The sequence below is a fragment of the Bidens hawaiensis genome, unplaced genomic scaffold (assembly GCF_021521415.1).
Source record: "Bidens hawaiensis isolate Kalapana, Puna unplaced genomic scaffold, B.hawaiensis_p1.1 tig00074316_1, whole genome shotgun sequence".
Classification (NCBI taxonomy): domain Eukaryota; kingdom Viridiplantae; phylum Streptophyta; class Magnoliopsida; order Asterales; family Asteraceae; genus Bidens; species Bidens hawaiensis.
This window is the reverse complement of record NW_027502888.1, coordinates 1-16460: the sequence shown is the minus strand read 5'-3', so window position 1 is coordinate 16460 and position 16460 is coordinate 1. Positions and strand designations below refer to the sequence as shown.

The following is a 16460-nucleotide window of genomic DNA, read 5'->3' as shown; positions in this document are numbered from 1 at the left end:
ATGTGTTATTGACATAACTCTATTTTATACGCATATGCAGGTTATCATAGAAAGTTAATGCAGGTTGGTGAAGACCTAGTGAAAAATTTAAGTTAGAAAATAATTAATCAAGATCATTTGTGATATAAGTTGTAATGTTGTATGATTATAGTTTATGTATTTGTTTGTATTTAATTTATTTGTAAACTTAATCTAATTAATAGATATTGTCATATAAATAATGTTGCATGATAGTAACCTTGAGAGCTGTGACAATTAGTTCACGCCCCGGCATTTCCGCCGTAGGTTGGGGTGTGACAATATGACCCATGGGTTGTAACTTGTAAGAGCATCCATAATGCAACACACTGGTCCTTGTTTCAAACTGCCAACTCAACATACCATATCGGATTTCAAACCAACATACAAAAACTTTCATTTATCCTCTAGTGGTTCTTGTTTTAAACCGCCACCTCATAACCTTTTTTTCATTTATTCAATCTATATCAAGTCATATCTTTTGAAAATAATTATTCTATATTTTGTATGTATGTTAGAATATTAAATTCTATAAACTTATAAAATTAAAACAAACAAACAAACAATTAGCTATGAACCATTCTTGCCAATAGTGATTTTTTGTTCACCAATAGAAATATACATATACCCACCTATACTTAATTTAATATTGATTAATATTATAATTTATTAAAGAAAGAGAAACATTCAAGCCTTTTATTTTATTTAATATTGATATGAATTCAGCTGGACCCACTTTGAAGAGTTTCGTAAACACAGACTACTTGTGTTTGAAAGTACCACTCCAATGATTTGTAAGGCCCCGTTACCGGTAGCCATACTTTCGTGTTGGATTTACTCATAAACGCAGTTCTAAATATCAGAGTTAATTAAAACATTCGCGGAATATAAAAGCTTTCATAAAACATTTCATAACAAAACACATCTTGTCTTAAAACATCATTTGTCTTTCAAAATAAACGAAACATTAAACTTAAACGTCTTGATTCTTCTGATGCCAGCCTCTTATTCAGTGCCACGTGTCTCCTCAAGCGAGCTGCCTCATCCTACTCACCTGCGTGCATACTAAAAGTCAGCTACGCTGAGTGAGTTCTAGTTAATCATACATTATACAATACACATAAACTTATATTCTTTCATTCATACTTTCATACTTTCTTTTGTATTAACTTACTTTCATATCTTACGTTATAAAGAGCATTACGCCCTACATTCCTCGAGTATTATTAGGGCTCGGTACCCTCCTTCCTCGAGTATTATTAGGGCTCGGTACCCTCCTTCCTTGAGTATTATTAGGGCTCGGTACCCTCTTTCCTCGAATATTAGTAGGGTTCGGTTCCCTAGTTCTCGAATATTAGTAGTGTTCGATTCCCTCTTCGTTACCATACAACCATACATCATACCTCGAGTATTATTAGGGCTCGTTACCCTTTTCGTAACCATACAACCATCATTTCCTTCTTTTATTAACTTTATCACGTTCATACATATAAGCATACATATCATACTTACCTTATACATAGCGTTACAACCTGACAGTACGTGCAATATCCGAAGATCGTTCACGTACCATCAAGCAATCATTCATACATTTCACATTATCCACATAAGGCATACACTTATCTCTTAGGATAAGCGTATTAACAAACATATTGAGTATGCACACAGCCCCGAAAACATAACACATAAATGGGGCTAGAAACTCACCTGAATCCTGTTACGCTCTCCGTTAATAGTTATTCCCTTCTTGAGCTGTGCACAGCTAACTGTATAATATTTACACGTATCAATTAACTACTACTACTCATGTTGTATTTCTATCTTTATATGACCCACAACGAACGGGGGTCCGGGGGCAGCGCCCTTGGCAGCGGGGTCTAGGGGCGGCAGCCCCTAGCAGGGTCCAAGGGGCAGAGCCCCTGGCTGGGGTCGAGCTGCCAGGTCAGCTTGGAAAAATTTTATTTACATTAACTGTCTTAACACATTTTCCATTAGGTTTTTAATTTATTTTCTAAGCGAACTTAGCTTTAGGCGAAGTTAAACCTTAAGCGAACTTGGCCGTAGGCGAAGTTATCAATTAGGCGAACTTGGCCTTAGGCGAAGTTATCAATTAGGCGAACTTGGCCTTAGGCGAAGTTACCAGTTAGGCGAACTTGGTTGTAGGCGAAGTTATCAATTAGGCGAACTTGGCCTTAGGCAAAGTTACCAGTTAGGCGAACTTGGCCGTGGGCGAAGTTAAGCTTTGAAGGCGAAGTTAAGCTTTTGCAGGCGAAGTTGCGCAGTTCGCAGGCGAAGTTGCCCAGTTCAGCTACGTGTTTGGTTTTTATCAAGCATTTTGGCGATTTTAATACCCTTGTTATGGTTCGACATCACCCACTAACGTTCCCTAACCATTTTCGGTCGTATATATATCCCGTATATACTATAAAGCTTGGATCTTAAGCTTAAGGACATTCAAAAGGCTAAACGTTCAATAAAACGTAAACTTTAAAGGTCAAGAACATACCTTTAGCGCTCGTTCGATCTTGGTTAGCTTATTTATGCACTCTAGATCTCATGTAATAAGATCTAAAACCAACTAACGTTTACTCTCTCTCGGGTCTTGCTCGTTTATGGTGTGTGTGTGTGTGTTTGGAGTGTGTAGAGATTATGATGGAAATGAAATGAGGGTTTAGGGTTTTAGGTTGGTTTAGGGGATATTTATATCCCTTAAAGCCCATGGACCTAAGGCCCATTCTCATTTAACCCATCTCAATTAATCTAAGTCCATGATCTGTTCTTTACTCGATATTAATTAATTAATAACGCGAAATCACTAAACGTAACTTTCTTTATTCAACATTATAAATTTTAGGATGTTACATGATGTTATTGCTTTATTGTCTTGGTTTGAAACTTTGAAATGGTGGCATGTAGGCACCATTGGAGATGCCCCTAACTGGATATATTATTGGGTTTTCTTTATTTTTATTAATATTATAACTCTTTAGGGTTTAGGTATCTCGCCTCTCTCTTTTGCTCAGCCATTTTATGAAGTCATTTTCAATCATTTTTTTCCTTTCTTTCTAGGTAACCATATGTTTATAATCCTACGAATTTTATAATCGATTTTAAGGCTATCAATTATATAATTATCGATTATCAGATATATTTTTTGAAGTTTACAATCGATTTTATGGTTAATGATTATATGATTCAGGTAACCATATTCATATGCTAATTATTTGACGAATTTTTAAATCGGTTTTTAATAATATGATTATCGGATATATTCTTGGATTATATGAAGTTTATATCAGTTACATGAAGAAACTTACGTATCACTCATCAAGATTTCTCTATTTGCGGGTAGCTATCCGCTTTACACTTTCAAATCGTGTTTAACACTTCATTGTAATCATATTTGGTTCAATCACAATATTCTGCTATGATTATTTTTAATCAAATTTTAATTTCTTTATTACTAAAAATGCATAATGGATTTAATTAGTTTAATTATCACATTGAATCCCTACTCTCAATAACAATATTAAAATATTGACATCCGGAAGCTTTTTTTAATTTGTTTAGAGTATTAAGGATCAAGCACTCCTCATTAGCGTTTTCAAGCCTGATGGTAGTGAAGTTGTCTGGCCTGCATGACCTTTTTGTGTTTAGAGATCGTGACAAACATTGATAGTCTTCCAAGTCACATATATGGTTGGATTTTAGCCTCTTTTTCATACATTTTAACATATGCATTTCGTTATGCTCTCGATTTATTTGGACGTAATATTGTGTTATGTCTGATATTTTTTGTTTTTGTATATTCTTTTTATAACTTATTTAATTGTTTATATAGTTCTAAATACCGTGGTTGTAACTACCAATTAATTTTAAAGTGTTACATCTCAAATTATGAAAAGAAAAGGTTTTATTTCATATGACCAACTCATTTTAAATTAATGGGGTATGAATGTGATAAGGTTAACTCACCTTAATATACTATTATTATTTATATAAGTTTCAATTTATAAAATTCTAAAAGTGTTAAAAAGTGTTGTTTAGTAGTCAAATTATATTAATGTGAAAGATTTGATAAAATATATTTTAAAAAGGTCATATATATGAAACTCTAGAATTATTGTGGGTGTTTAAAACTAATACAATTTCCCATATATAAAAATATACTATTAATATATCCAATTAATACAAAATTAATTACATATCCTTAATTAAGGGATTCAGATTTTGGGTTTGTTTTCTAAATTTATTGTCCACCAAAATGGTGGATAATAAGTTATTTACAAAATGTAGCATGTTTTATTCTTTCATCGTTGCGAGAATACTGTTCCAACTCTATTATCTATTCTCAAGATAACAATTTAACAATTTTTAAAGTATAATACTGTATAAGTATATAACGTCATTTATTTTCAAATTTCAAAACATTTCTTATCAAAAATTTTTCAATAAACACATTATAAATATATTAAAATAACTTTCCAAAATATAATACTAATATAAGTTATTATCAAGCCATTTGATTTTTAAAAATTACAAATTTTATCATTTATTTTTTTACCAAATTTATTTTAAAACGTTAGTCATATATATAATTATGAGACTGTTAAAATGTTAGGGGTATACTGGTATATACAATTAGGATAAGATAGTAGCAGTAAATTTGAAAATGCTAAATGACATTTTTTCTCTTTTTGAAAATTGCTTAAATTATGGGATTAATTAAACAAAAATCTAGATTTTATCATGGTAAATACTAAATACTATTTTGTAGAATGAGTTTAAATTAATTTTAAGACGTTTAAATAAAGTCATGATTGCACTAACTATAACTATATAATTTTATTTTGATATATGTCTTTTCGGAATTTGAATTTTAATAAATATGAGATGGTAAACATATTTAATTTGTTACTAATCAAAATCAATGATTATTATTAATGCTAGGGGTGTGCACGGTTCGGTTCGGTTCGGTTATTAGCATTAAACCAACCGAACCGATCGGTTATCGGTTCGGTTAATTTCGGTTAATAACCAGTATCAATCTTGGGCTAAAATTTTGCTTAAAAATACATGAAATAAATGTTTAAGTACATGAAATGAATGCATAACTACATGAAATGAAGTTATAAATATATGAAATTGAGATAGTAGTACATGAAATGGAGATATAAATACATGAAAATGATAGTATTAAACTGTTAATACATATAATATATGAAATAGAAGAAAAAAGGCTTGAAAATATTAAAAAATAAAGAGTTCGGTTCAGTTCGGTTAATTTTAGTTAATTCGGTTTTTCGGTTATATCGATTCGGTTTCATCGGTTTTCGGTTCGGTTCCGGTTAACGATTCGATTATTGCTCACCCCTAATTAATGCCATTATTAGATGCCCAAAGGAGCTTAACAATCGTGTCTTTAACTATAACACGCTATAAGTTTTATATTATTGGAATTTATTGTATAGTGTTCTTATTTTCAAAAATTTTACACTATAATTTCCTTTTTTCTGTTAATCAATCAATCTTAATTATAAATTATAACAACATTAACTAAAATATGAAACTAGTGGATGCTTAACAAAATGGGAGGTAAATGGCCGCTAATTTTGATCTAATAATATATATATTTTGCTATGACAATTAACAAGAGTTAAGGACAATCTTTTTTCAGGGTTGGCTTGTTCCGCCAAAGTAACCAACATACATGGTATTAAACTTTTGATATTGAACGATGAATGGATACTTGTGATAAAACTAAACATGTTATATATCAAGAGATTTTCTCACATTTGTAAGAAACTTCAGACTTATTATTGTTTCTAATATACATTTCATTTCTTTTTCATCTTTAATTTTGTGTATTTAATATACATTTCGTTTCTTTTTTTATCTTTAGTTTTGTGTATTTATTTCAAATAACGGATTTTATTAATTTTTATTATTTGAAAAGTCCCGTGTAATACACGGGTACAAAAGCGAGCATGATTATATAAATTTAGACAAAATAATTTCCTTATATAGATGCCTAATAATAACATTGCTTGGGGTGAAATTTGGCAACGTTTCATAAATGGTGGACGGTTGGGGTTTAATATTTTTTGGGGGCAAAGAGGTAAATTAGTGTTTAATTAATAAAAGCAAAATTTTTAATATATTGTGTTTGTTGTATATGATATTTTGAGTTAATTTTATTTGCAGTGAAGAGAATTAGGTAAATAGTAATTGGATGAAGATCAATGATAGCATTAGTCCCGGTTTCGAGAAAGCAAAATTATTTTTGGGTTGAAAGCGAAATTTTTTTGGGCCTTAATTAAAAAGGAATATCTTGTTGGTTTAAATAATTATATTTTTATATAGGTTTATTTGGTTATAATTTGGGTCGTGTAAAATTTTTTTGTATAAAAATATGATTAAACATGTACCCATACATTTTGGTTGAGAGTAATACCTCTTTGCCACTAGATTAAGCTAGTGGTCATGTAATAAGGTGTAAACATTAAATATACATATTGTTTTTAATAAAAATAAATATATATATTTTTTTAAAAAAAATTTCGGGTCTAACGGGGTGTCGGGCCTGTGGCCATCGACCACCCCGCCACCTCCTATGGGCCGGCCCTTGATAGCATGATAGTACACAGGTGTAAAAGCATAGCAAAGCAGCTACAACTCCATCAACTTTCACATAATGAGATCACGGTTGCCTATGATGACAAGTAGGAAGGTAGGCATTATTGCAAGTTTGGATGATTCGCGTTAACATATGAGTAGTTCTTTTTTAGAAAAGTGATATGGTTAATTATGTGGAAACCAAGTACGCCATGACAAGTCATAGACACAACCCGCTTAAAACGGGTGGGGCTAGAGCCGCTAGACAACCCTCGGGCTAGAGCAACTAATGGTGGCCGGAGTGAATAACTTTGTGTTTATGTTATTTGCGTTGCAACACCTGCAGGTCATTAATTAGTATAATATAAGTTATAACACAAATTTAAACATGCTAATTTTTGAGTAAACGAGTGTGTGTCATAAACATATCGGCACGCTTACAAATGTGTCTAAACAATTCAACCCACTTAACTTGTTTTCTAACATGCCTAACACATTTAACTAATTGGGCTAAATAGGTTAACATGCTCACATATTTATGCCTTTTTCTTCGATTGTAATATCATAGTTTTATGACATATTTACATATGTGTCTCTATTGAATGATGATTATTATCATGTTAATTTAGTAGTTAAATATAGTGAAATGATTTCCTCCATCTTTTTTTCTTAAGTAAAACCGGTGTAGGATGTGAAGTAGTACTAATTAAATGTATGTTACACAACATTTGCTAAAAGTTTTCTCCAGCAAAATTTGCTAGTCACAAAAAATTTTTCCAACTGAATTTGAAAGTCGTCCTATAAAGCTAAAGTGTAGGTTGTGCTAGTTCACTAGCTTGCTTCATGTGAATTGGGTAGAGAAACTATTCCTTGCGTCGTTTAGTCTCGCTCATTGCTTGAACTCTGGATGAACCCAATGTCTTGGAAAGGCCTCGGGGGAGATGACTCAAAGCGTCTAGGTGGCACTTCCAATGACTCAACGCGTCCTTCTAACATCTCCACAACTTTACTTATGGATGGCCGATCTGATGGATTAGACTGAATGCACCAAAGACCCACCATCATCATCTTCCTAGCTAATTCCTCTTCCTCTTCGGTTGTCACCCCATAGTCCCCTAAATTGCCTCCAACTTCTACTTGCTTGTATATCCAATCTGGAAAGTATGCTTCACTTGTACTTGTGGTGCCGACATTAATACGCTTACGCACACCAGTCATTTCAAGAACCATCATCCCGTAGCTATAGACATCTGATTTGTGAGATGCACCTCCAAGACTCTTGAAAAATACTTCAGGGGCCATGTATCCGGCAGTACCTCTTGCACCCATTACCGACACAATACTTTCTTTCGTCTTGCACAACTTAGCCAACCCGAAATCAGATATTTTTGGGACAAATTCTTCATTCAATAGAATGTTGTGAGGCTTTATATCAAAGTGCACAATTCTTGTGTTGCAACCTCTATGTAGGTACTCCAGACCTCTAGCAATCCCTTTTGCAATTTGAAACAATGTATTCCAGTCTAAATGAGAGCCGTCACAACGTAAAAATTTATCCAATGATCCATTTGGCATGAACTCATACAACAGGGCTCTTTTATTTCCGTTGAAGCAGAAACCTAGAAGAGTGACTACGTTGACATGAGAAGTTCTACTAATGCTAGCAACTTCATTAATAAAATCTTCTCTATTTCCTGTTGCTTCACTCAAAAGCTTCACTGCAACTGTAATTCTCCTTTGTAAACACTTCCATACCCTCCTTGTCCTAGTTTTTCTTGGAATGAGTTTGTCATTTTCTTGATTTCTGAAAACTCATATCTTTTTGGTGCCCAACTTCCGTAGGTCTTTATGAATATTTCTACTTGTTGATTTGCAGATTCGGGTTCTTTTGGAGCTAAACGCAACTTCAATTTTCGATATAGTATCACAAATAGCAGGAGCAAAATTCCTGTAATGCTGCATGTAATGCCTACACAATACGTTTAGTGGATAGTTAGACCCATTTAAATATTACGAGCTTTGTTTCTGTCTTGGTTCATTCAGAAACGAAGGGTACATTGCTATTTTGAAACTACAGCTTTTCACTAACGTCTGCTTAATCAAACACCTCAACATAGATAAAAGTCTGTCTGCTTACCTATTATTAGCTTCAAGTTAGTTCCCTTTGATCCTGTTTGAAAAGAAGGTAAAGTCATAGGTTAGTTCATTATCATATAAGACCATGAACCTTAAGAAATGTATATGTAATTTTAGTGACTCCACCAGGAGTGATTAAAAACTAAACCATTCAACCTTATAGGCCAATACTTTCATCCCACACCATTTTTAAGTCATATCTATGGACCTGATTATATGATAGTTTGCAACTTTGCATTGCTTGGTGAATGCTTTATTGTAGCTTTTCCCTAGCTACATGGAATTTAATGTTTTAAACCTAATATATATGGTCTAAAGTATGAAGAGTTTGTTAAGGCATATCATTAGGATTTCACCTACTTCTGTTTCTTTCTTCTTCCTTAAGAACTTATTGTATAAAAGACTTGAAGATGAACCAACTGGTGACATATTGTATGGCTGAGTTTGGTGGGCCCGGATGACCAGGGAAAAGGATTACTGTTGCTACAACCGATGATAAACGAACTTGAAAGGACGATGATTGATGGGTAAAATGAAAAACGAATAATGTAGGTAGTTGAGTTTTAGTATTTTCTAATTGTCAACTTTCACATTTTTAATATTTCCTGACTGTCAACTTTCACAATTTTAGTATTTTATAATTGGCATCCATCACAATTATAATATATCATATAAGTGGTAAACAAATGAACCGGGTCTAGCCGTAGTTGAGTTTTGGTCAATTCTAAGCAACCAGTTTTCATAATATTGTTCAGATAGATGATGAATATTTTCACAATCTTACCGAAATATGAACATATATAGGAGATCAGAAAATCACTTAATTGAGTTACCTCCACTTCCATAGCAAGCAAACAGTTCAGGTGAAGTTGAGTTAGACCCGCAACTACCATTAGACTGCATACACTGATCACACTCGTTGTTATTAGCAAACCACTCTAGCTTAAAACCATCCCGCAAGGCTTTCCTCAAATCATCCTCTGAATTAACATTGGCGTTAGCACGATCCACTGGTATGGTGATATAATTGTTGCATTGCACAAAGAGACTGCAATTTCAGAGACAAACGCACTGGTTCTATAGAAATAACTATCAGTACTCTGCCCAGTCCTGTTCTCATCACAACGGAACCGAAAAGCAGCAGCTGCGGGTAACGGTATATTATCTTGGCATCCATAGAACAGAGATACATTCTCCTGGCTGAAATTATTGCCGTTAAAAAGCGTGGAGTTATAGGTGGTGTTGCGGAGATCTTGAGGGCAAATGGTGTCCCACAGATAATTTCTAGCAATAGTGATCGTATGTGTACCGCTATCAGTGCCAAGGACCCGATAATCTACTGAATCTGAAACGAGCAAAGGAACATTAGATTGGCAGGTTAGCTGAAAACTTGGGTGGCCGCAATGCTGCGGCCGGCCAAATCCCTAAAAAGGATACTCGAAGTCTTCGCCTCCACACCGGGCCGGCCACATGAATCGTATGATAGAGTATCCTGGCACCGGATGGCTGGGAAAAGAATGAGGGTGGCTAGAGCCAGTGTTATGGTGAATACGGAGGGGCTCGGGTCTAGACGGGGTTTCATGGTGGTCGGGGCAGTTTGAGAGGAAACTAGGAATGATGATGAACAATGGTCAATGAATGCATTACAAAGGAGGGTGGTTAGGAAAAACTAAACGTGGAACAAGTCTATTCATTTTTCATTTTTCTAATGTGGTCAACTTTTTTTACCTACAAATTAATAAATCGTTGCCAATAATTATCGACTCGAGGCCCGGTCAACTTAATAAAACATAAAAGTCTAATTACTTGTCGGATTGGCTTAATATAATTTTCTAAAATTTCTTTTTTAGTTTTATATTTACTTAATGTGTTTTTATCATTATAAAATAATATAATTATCGAATAAGTATATATTTACTTAATGTGTTTTTATCATTACAAATTAATAAGTATATTCAGGGGAGGCTTGGAGGGTGTGCGAGCCGCACCATCGACCGGGGCACATAAGTTTTGGGGGGCACAATCTTTTTTATACATATTACATATATATGTTTTTTGGTGTTAAATATAAGGTTATTTGTAATGGTTTAGGAGATAATTTCATGCTCAGAATGGTTTCTGCCTATAATAAATCAATCGATAAAAATTTTATCCATGTATATTAGCAAATAAATTTTTTTCCTTAAGGGCTACGGGCTTTTTTTATTTTGGCTCGGCTGAGGTATGTAATTCTCGGAGACGGCCCTGAGTATATTAATAAAGCAAATCTATAAATTTTAATATTTGTAATCTTTTGTCATGTTTAATCTGAATAACTTAAAACCTATTTAATGTTGAAGAATTTCTGTAAATCGAATATCTTTGGAAAATTTGAGAGTCGTGAAACACTTTCAGATCAAAACTATTTGTTGGTTTCTAATTGTTTTGACCGGATAAAACTCAGATTTAGTGCAATAATCAGTATGGAGATTGGGAGAGTTTGTATGAACCAAATCTCTTATCATATGATCAAACTACATTATATTAGGGTTTGTGTGTGTACTGCTACAGTATTTAGAGCCTGATTAAACGAGCTCGGGAACATTAGTTTGGCAGGTTAGCTGAAATTATAGGTGGCCACAAATCACAACAATCTCGCCAGCCTAACCCACAAAAAGGACACCTAAATTCAATGTCTCCGCTGGTGATATATTGTATGGCCGAATTTTGTTGCTCCAGATGACCAGCAAAAGGATTACAGTTGCTTCAACCAACGATTAATGAACTTGAAAGGAGATGATTGCTGGGGGGAAATGACAAATGAATAATGTAGGTGGAAACGAATGATATTTTCTTACCGGTCAACTTTCACATTTTTAATATTTACTAATGGTCATCTTTCACGGTACGTTTTAATACATTCTAATTGTCATCCATCACAGTTATAATATATCATTTAAGTGGTAAACTTATTAAGCGGGTGGGTCTAGTGGTAGTCGAGTTTTGGTCAATTCTAAGCAACTAATTTCTGAATATTATTCATATAAATGATTAATATTTTCACAATCTGAACGAAATATGAATATATGAGATCGAAAAATTACCCGAGCTACCTCCACTTTCGTAGAAAGCAAACAGTTCTGATGAAGTTAAGTTAGACCCATAACGACAGTTATTAGTCATCTATGTCCCAACCAGTATATTTTCTTGGCATCCGTAGTACAAAGATACATTCTCATGGCCGAAATTATTGCCATTGAAAAAGTTGGGGTTATAGGTGGTGTTGTGGAGATATGGACGGCAGATGGTGCTTCAAAGATCATTTCTAGCAATAGTGATCGTATGTCTAGTGCTATCAGTGTCTAGGACCCGATAGTCTATTGAATCTAAAACAAGTACAGGAACATAAAATTGGTAGGTTAGCTCAAAACCCGGGTGGCCACACTAATCCGGTCAGCCTAGACCCCGAAAAGGATACTCGAATTCAATCCCTCCACACTGTGTTGGGCGACATAAATTGTATGGTTGTGTTTCCTCGCACTAGAGGGCTGGGAAATGGATAGCGGTGGCTAGAACCACTGTTATAGTGAATAGGGTGGGATTTGGGTCTAGACGGGGTTTCATGGTGATATGGGCATTTTGGGAGGAAACTAGGAATGATGATCAACAATGGTCATTGAATGAGGCACAAAGGAGGGTGGTTTAAGAGTCTAATCTCTAATCATCATATTGGCTTAATATTTATTTAATTTTTTATATTAAGTGTCTCTTTGGAAGCAACCTCTCTATCTTTATGGATAGAGATAAGGTAACCCTACATCATACCCTCCCTAGACCCTATCAATAGCCTTTGCTATTTGTGAGAATTCCCGGGTACGATTGATGTTGTTGTCTATGTGGTTTATGTAAAATAATATAATATAGAATAAGTATTTTAAGTAAAGCGATGTATAAAGTTTAATATTTATAATCTTTTGTCATGTATGTTTAATCCGAATAACTTAATATAGCTTATTTAACTAGTTTTTCTCAACTTATTTATAAAGTTATCAATCTTCTTTTTTACTTTAGACCGGCACTCTTATTTTAAGGATAAATAATATACTGATTAATACATTGTTAAATAGTCTACGCGTATGTCGTATGATCAAGATTCTTGGCTCCGGAGGAAGCGATGAGATCTAATTAATGGAAGTAGGATCATGATCATTGGGTGTTGATTCTTTAGCTACCAATTCTAGCTTACCATATAATTAGTTGAACCGAAAGATTGTTTATTATTGAATGAGGAATAGGGGTTACAGGAACTAATCTATATAAAGACCAGCATATTACATATTCAACCCTCTAACTATAATAAACATAACAAACATTGGTTCAACATTCCCCCGCAAGTTGAGGGCGGGAAACAACCTGCAACTTGGACCTTAGAGATAGGAACCATTGAGATGGTAAAGGCTTTGTGAAAACATCCGAAATCTGATCATTTGTAGAGATGAGTTGAACATGTAGTTGACCTTGAGTCACTTGTTCACAACACAAAGCGGAAATCCACTTCTACATGTTTTGTACGTGCATGAAATATAGGATTTTTTGAGAGGTATGTGGCCCCTAGATTGTCACAAAAAAGTGTAGGGGATGTGTTCACTGAAGCGCCTAGTTCATGTCAGGGAGATCGTAACCACATTAACTCTGCCACTGTATCAGCAAGCGCTTTGTACTCAGATTCAGTTGAAGACCTTGAAACAGTTAGTTGTTTACGTGCAGACCAGGAGACAAGATTAGATCCTAGATATATGGCAAACCCTCCGTGGATCGCTTGTCAACTGGGCAACCTGCCCAATCTGAATCTGGTGAAGCTGCAACATTTTACCAATGAGCATCAGTAAAAACTTGCAAGGTGGAACCCGAAGTATGACATATAAAGAGACCAAAATATGCAGTTCCCTTTAGGCACCGGAGGATACGTATAATCGCTAACCAATGATTTTCGGTTAGAGCATGCATAAACTGACATACATGATTTACAACGAAAGCAATATCCAGACGAGAGAGAGAGAGAGAGTAGCATATTGTAAAGCTCCAACAATATTATGATACTTTACTGGATCATAAAGAAGTGGACTATCATCAATGGTCAACACTTGGGATGTGCTCATTGGCGTATTCACTAGTTTGCAAGCAGACAAGCCGAAACGGTGAAGGACATCTAGAATATATTTTCTTTATGATAAGGCAATATCTTTCTTGTGATGAACCACTTCAATTCCCAAAAAGTAATGAAGCTTGCCAAGATCTTTGATGACAAATATTGAGCTCAGGCGATGAATAAAGCCATTAATAGTTGAGACGTTGTTGTCGATAATAATGATATCGTCCACATAAACAAGAACATAGACAAGTGTGCCACCGGAGTTAAGGATAAACAGTGATGGATTAGTTTTGGATCCACAAAAGCCAAGTTGTATTAGAACTGTCGATAAGCGATTAAACCAGGCCCTTGGGGCTTGCTTAAGCCATAGAGTGATTTATGAAGAAGACATACATGACTTGGCTTATGTGGATCAACAAAACTAGGTGTTTGTTTCATATATACCGTTTCGTTCAAATCCCCATGTAAGAAATCATTTTGCACGTCCAACTGACGTAAAGACCAGTTGCTTGTCACAGCAAGCGAAAAGAGAACCCGAAGTGTAGTTGCCTTTATTACTAGATTAAACGTCTCATGATAATCGATACCAGGTTGTTGGGTGAATCCTTTGGCAACAAGACGTGATTTATGATGAGTGACATTGCCCTGTGCATCTGTCTTTAACTTGTACACCCACTTACAATTAACAACATTAGTGTTGTTGACATTAGGGGACTAAGGACAAGGTTCCATTCTTATGTAGAGATTGAAACTCCTCAGACATGGCATGGCGTCACCCGGGGGATTTGTTGGCAACGGTAAAGGATGTAGGCTCAATGGGAAAAGAAGACCGGGTTTGTAAAGACAGATGGATCATATGGAGTGGTTTGTTTAGGATTTTGATGAATGTGAGAAGGTCGAGGCCTAGGGGGTTGAGGTGGAGGAGTAGGGGCTGAATTGGGTGAAGATGGTGGTGAAGGTGATGATTGTTGGGTTGTTGGCCAAGAAGATGGAGTTGTGTCAGAAGTTTGCTAGTTTGCAATGGTGGTAATGGGAAGGGTCTGGTGATGCGATATGAGTAGGGTTTGGTGGTTCGTTTTTCGTGGGGTTAATGGGGAAATATGGGGCCGGTGTAGGGTAAACAGAAATGTGACAACTGCCCAATCCGACCCGACCCAGGTACCCGTTTTCGAAACCGATTCTTTTTATGATTTAAAATTTGATTATTAATCTTTATAAATTTATCTATAATAATAATATTTCCTTTCCGCCGTCCCGCCCTTTTTCTCTCTTGTCGCCGTCCCGCCTTTTTTCTCTCTTGTCGCCGTCCCGCCCCTCTGCTTAACCCTTAAGCCTTGAACCCACTTTTTCTCTTAACCCTTTGCTTGTCCTTTGGTTCTTCCCGCCTAAGGATGTCTGCGCAGCTCCACGCGCCAGACTCCTTACAAGGAAGCCTGCGTGAAGACCAGCTGTCCCTGCGATACGCGAGGCGAACTGTTCCCGCGGCGCGTAAAGGATTGTAGTTCTTCCCGCGACGCGCTAAGGATTGTAGTTCTTCCCGCGACGCGCTAAGGATTGTAGTTCTTCCCGCGGCGCGCTAAGGATTGGAGTTCTTCCCGCGGCGCGCTAAGGATTGCTCTGTCTGCCTTCGCCCTCGCGCACTCAAGCCTTCTCGCCCTAGACACTTAAGTCTTTTCTCCAGTTTAAGCCAGCCTGTATGCTTTTGAAATATCTTATCTTTTGTATGAGCACTGTAGGTCAGTTCCGACATCTGTCCGAAAAGCCACTTTCGGCGCAGCATGCGCACCAATCCTATTGGTTGACAGAAAAAGTGACTGGCATAATCTTTTGAAATCTTCTTTTGCATGTCTTGAACAATGCTTTATCTGACACCTCCCATGCTTTGATCTGTAACCTGTCAGCTTTTCCCCATCCCCTGCAGCTGCCGGCATATCTTTTGATATCTTTTGCTTTTGGTTTCTTGTGCTTTTTAATATCTTTTGCTTGATTTGATAAGATCTTTTCCCCTTTCAAGGGATTGTGTTCCCTCGGGTTTTCCTATAAATTAAGCTAAATTCTTGTTTATTAACACTACACACACTACACTTAAACACTCCCCAAATCTCTCTCCCTTTGCTCTCTGCCGTAGTTCCTCAGCAACGCCACTCCTCTCTTTGCCTCCGTCTTCTCTTCTTTTCTGCCCAGAAATCCCGGTAAATAAATAATTTATAATAATTTGTTTAAGTAACTTACATATAATCAAGACATAAAAACCAATCGTTAAACCAATAACCTCTTATTTATAGGTTAACTTTCGCTTGTTTAAAAGTTGGTTCTTGCATTATCTTTCAACGCACCTTTTACAAGTGAGTAATCTCGTACTTAATCCCCTTTTATTTTTAGCGTTTTGGGATGTTCATGTGTTCGTACAACTTGAGTCTTAAACTTGTTTATGAAATTTATGTGCGCAAAACCCCATGTGTTATGGACGTTTACTTGGCTGTTTATTTGTATGTGTGAATCATTAACCGCTTTGTTCGGCCTATTCCGAAGTTTTCATGGATCCATTAGATGAACACGG

General features: G+C 35.6%; 1 pseudogene; it reads right to left on the bottom strand.

The window, feature by feature from the left end:
* Positions 1-7001: 7001 nt before the first annotated feature.
* Positions 7002-12372, bottom strand: LOC143606325 (LEAF RUST 10 DISEASE-RESISTANCE LOCUS RECEPTOR-LIKE PROTEIN KINASE-like 2.5; annotated as a pseudogene).
* Between the last annotated feature and the right edge of the window lie 4088 nt (positions 12373-16460).